Source organism: Phoxinus phoxinus (assembly GCF_949152265.1).
Source record: "Phoxinus phoxinus genome assembly, chromosome: 23".
NCBI lineage: Eukaryota > Metazoa > Chordata > Actinopteri > Cypriniformes > Leuciscidae > Phoxinus > Phoxinus phoxinus.
In genome coordinates this window covers 23,765,270-23,770,028 of record NC_136898.1, presented here as the reverse complement: position 1 = coordinate 23,770,028, position 4,759 = coordinate 23,765,270, and the positions used below count along the sequence as shown (strand labels likewise).

Here is a 4,759-nt window from a genome sequence, read left to right as displayed (position 1 = left end):
ATATACTTTAAATAGTTGTAATCTAGTTAATTTTATTAGTTTTATAATAAAAAGTATCAAAATACTTCCTCTTGACTTAAAATATAGTAGTTTTTATATAACAATATATTTTAAATAAAACCAATGCAATTTATTTAGGTAGTTATTTGTATGTGGTTGTTGTGTACAATAAATGTTATAAAAGTGAGTTGACATACACAATTTATTTGAGCAGCTGTCGATGTGGCTGGTGCGTTCATAAAACGTAAATATTTTACATTTTGTATAAGTTGGCATCCCTTTTTCATTGGCGCGCACTTTGAAGAAGAAGAAGATGATTGGCGCGGACTTTCCCAGGCACATGCACTATCTTCCTCGGCACCTCAACGGTTTGTTCGCTGCAGCGAATCTGTATTGGACTGTATAACACGGTAAGTTGAGCAAATTTAGCCGAATGACTGGTGATATAAAGTCACGCGAAATCGCTTAACGTTAACGTTACTCCATTAGGGAGCTGAGGTTATAGGTTTGCAAATTGTACTGTAGCTAGCTATCCTGCACACATGGCAAGCTAAGATGGCTGCACAGCCGATCGACAGACAACAGCGGTTGAGACCGTGTTAATATACAATTACATTTTATACATTTTAAATTAAATAAAAAAAAAGTGCTGTAGTCATGCCTAGTTATGTGTTTTAATGCACGTTTCTAGCAGCACCTGCTAACATCATCGCCACTGTAACAACATTTGTTTTTAAAAAAAGGCTGACGTAGGTAATAATTATTTGCACAAATGCCCTAGATTGCACATTAAATTTTGGGATCATATGCGATCGAAACGGTCGCAATTTCGAGCCTTCAGGCAATAGTTGTGCGGGCAAATAAGGGAAAGTAAGATGGTGTTTTATGGACAGCCGGCAAAACAAGGTAACGTTAGCCGTGTGTAGGAGATTCTGTTAGTAACGTTATACTTTTGCATTAGTAAAGCAGATACAAAGATTAAACTGTAGAGATGTAACTTATGCTTATTAGTCTGTCTGATTTTAGATATTTGATCCACGTTTTTTTTTAATGCTGCATTGTCAATTAATGACAGAGTTTTGGTTGAAAAAAAACAAAACAATTTCTAACCCATTTCTTAAATAAGTTACATTTACCACTGATTTTCAATCTTATTCTAACAAACATTTTCCTGGTCTTTAGATACCCGAGCGTGTTTGTTACCTGGGGTCTTCAAGCTTCACATCCAGGTAAGAAAAACTTCAGAATTTATACAAATACAGCTATAACTATTCACAGGTAAGTAACACATAGGTAAAATTCTTTCGACGTTTTTAATGTACCAACCACCAATAGAAGGCAGATATGATCACCTTTTCTGTCTCCTCCCCACAACAAACAGTAAAAATCACCAAATAGAGCAGTTTATTATCAGTCAGTCTTTCTCTGAGGCAGTTTGGTAAGCTGTCAGTTGCCACTAACATTTACTCAACTGTTTTTCTGTGACCATTTAAGATCCTGACATGTGATGACTAAAATCCTTAATCTAGTTAAATATATTGTAGGACTAAAAACTACCAGGCTTTAAAATGTGTATCATAAAAATTAAATTGGAGAAAAAGTCAATTAAATGTGGCTCAAAGTATACCTGTTTTTTTGTTGAGATTTTAATACAAAAAAATACATATTGCAAGAATGCTAGCTAAACAATGCCAGACTGAATGTAAAAATATGTTGTTTTGTCATCTTTTTAAGGCTACATCATCAAAATGGAGGCAGCTGTAAAATTTCGAGTCATCCTGGACAATAGAGAAAAGGAGAGAAGTGGTCCTGAGATGCCTGATTGAGTACATGGGGGAGAGACAGGAAGACCTTATCAGTGTCCACCACGTATGTATTGGGCTTAAAGCTACTTGTCTATTTGTCTGTCTGTCTGTCTCACTGAGCACAGGTATGTCTAAAAGACATCTTTTCAACATCTTTGTCACAAAAGTCGTATGTTGAAGAGACGTCCACTGAAGAGCAAGAATGAAAGTTATGACGTCTTTTTTTGACGTGTTCTGTCACCCGTACCATGGGTGCAGCAGGCGTAATGATATGACGAAGCACTTGCCGTCAACAAAGCAACGTGACGACCTGCTTGCACAAGAGCGTGCCTTGTAGCATGGAGACATTTGTGAGAGACAATTTAGATTACATTTACTTTGGTGCTGATCCCGAACCGTAATTATTTGGAAACCTAATTTGCCGCCTAAAAACTACACAAACTTAGTCCCGGTCATGTTGGAAGTTACCGAGCTGGGGACTATTTTCAGGTGCTTCGTCATATCATTACGCTGCTGCACCCATGGTACGGCCGCACAGTTCCTTGATTCTTACGCCGGAATGAGAGTAGTTCCTAGCCATATAGGCTTGGAAAATCGCAACTTTTCATTTTCCGTCGATCTTAGTACACGGTTTAACTATAGAAGAGTCAAGTTTTAAATAGGAAAAATATTGAAACTCGTTGGTCATTTTGAAAGAAATGCTACTGGACTCATCAGAATCAATGATCTATGCTAAGCTATGCTAAAACTGGTACCGTCAGACCCGGAGTTCGGCTGAATGGATTCGAAAACAGTAAAACTCAACTGTTTAACTCTGGGGGAGTTGTAAAATGAGCCTATTTCCAAAAAAAGTGGAGATAAACATTAATAAACAGTAATGTGATGAGTAATGGGTTAGGCAAGGACAATTGCATTGTTTTATTGTAATGCATCCTTTGAACCAGAATAAGACAACACTCATGCTACAGTAGATCATGATAGTTTAGTACCCACACTCTATGGCATTGTCATGGTAGACTTCACTCTGGTCACATGCTCTAGTCACAGTATCAGTCTAGTATCCACCACCTTTAGCAACAAAAGTACAATTTTAACTTTGTGTCTTCTACCTGTCTGCTATATTCATCTCATTACCTGTTTGTCTGACCAAACTATTGATTCTTTTTTTTATCTCCTCCAATAGAATCGTGCTGAAACAGAGGTGCATGCTGAGCTTGGCAGTTGCCCACTGCAAATCATCCCGACACGATTGGTATTATCATAGAAGGACAGCCCGTGGTCAGAGATGTGTCAAACCTGTCGAAAGCATGCTGCCTCCTGTTTGGACTTACCTATGCTCTCGACCTCAAGTATCCCTCAAAATTGGTGTATACTTTTGAGATCAGAGGCTTTTTGTGGGATTGGACCCCATGCGATTTTTACCTTAAAGCATGTTCCTTTAAGACTCAATTGACAGGTACAAGTTGGTCAGGTAATATAATTTCCATGGTTATTTTTGTTCAAAATAGAGAAATACTGTAATAATGTTTGACATTGCAGTTCCAGTGTGATACAATGTGATTTTATGGCTCACATTTAACTTTATTCAAACATAGCAGATTGAGCAGTTTTGATATTTCAATGCACTTATACAGTGTTTGTTTTATATTATAAAATGTGCGGGCACATTTATTTGCTGTTTTGTACTAAAAGTGACACTGGTTGACATTAAATAAATGTTATTGTCTTCAATCTATCTTCTCATCATCTTTTTCTTCTTCAATTGAATTTGTAATTGTTATTGACAAATTCTAAAGGGATTCAGTGCTTAGAATAGACATTTAGATTTATTTTCTGAGGTTATAGCCAGGACTCAATTAAAATGTTTATTCACATATGATTAGGTTAATTTTACTAAAAAAATAAAGTTCATAAAACCTAATTAAAATGAGTAGAGGTTACTTGTAGCAACCCATAAATACATTACCTGTACCAAGAAAAGTAGGTTTATCTAACTGAGTAATACTAGTACTATTAGTTAACTCAACTTGATTTTATTGCATTCATATTAAGTAATGTTACTGTGTTCAATATACTTAAAAAAGGCTGCAAGTTGACTCAACCTAAAACATCCAATGCAGCCACTTGCCTCATTTTTTATAAGTTAGATCTAGGTATTACTTTTTACAGTGTACTTCCACCATGTTACAGGAACTATGAAAAGGTTCCTTCTGTGAATAAAAAAAACTTTTATTTCAAGTCTAATTTAATGGGCGCTGCCACAATTCATATTAGCCTGCCCTTGCTCTAGATCTCATATTAACTTCACAGAAGAAAATAATAATAATACAAGTACACACAATTGCACCAAATACCACTTGTATTTAGGGACCCATCTTGGCTGAATATGAGTTCAGTGCTGTATATTGAGATTTTTTTTAATATATTTACAAGTTTTGTGAATGCAACAGTTATTGCTATGACAAAATCATTTAGGCATGGACAGTCAAGCCTTACATTGTGCTAAATGTAATTACACCACCAATCCATCAAGGAAAGCCCTGTTGCTCTTCATAACGGCAGAGAAACATGACTCATCAGCAGCTGGTAATGTGTCATATATCATGACTGGTCTTTCACAGGGATTGTCTGCCTCTTGTAATTACAGTGTGCACAGAAGCACAAAGCACCCAAGGAAAGGTCGAAGAAAATGGCACAAGAGACACATAACCAAATGTGAGCCGACAGGGAAGATTGTTTATGTGAAAGGGCTGTATCCAGGAGATCGGAAGAAGAGAGTGTAAAGTTACCTTGAGAGTTTTCTGGAAACACAAGGACACTCTGACTATATAATGAAAAGACTATATATGATGCATCGAGACCAGGAGTGTCCAACATCCCGCTGAGTTTATCTACAGCTTGCCTCAATACTGAACTGATTTACTGAAAGTAATGATTTTTTAGTCTTATGTCCA

General features: G+C 36.5%; 1 long non-coding RNA gene across 1 annotated transcript; it reads left to right on the top strand.

Annotated features, from left to right (window-relative positions):
* Positions 1–1,194: 1,194 nt before the first annotated feature.
* On the top strand, positions 1,195–3,034 carry LOC306991643. Its single transcript, XR_013796144.1, has 3 exons — positions 1,195–1,229; positions 1,735–1,869; positions 2,989–3,034. It is a non-coding gene; the product is annotated as an uncharacterized lncRNA (long non-coding RNA).
* The last annotated feature ends 1,725 nt before the right edge of the window (positions 3,035–4,759 follow it).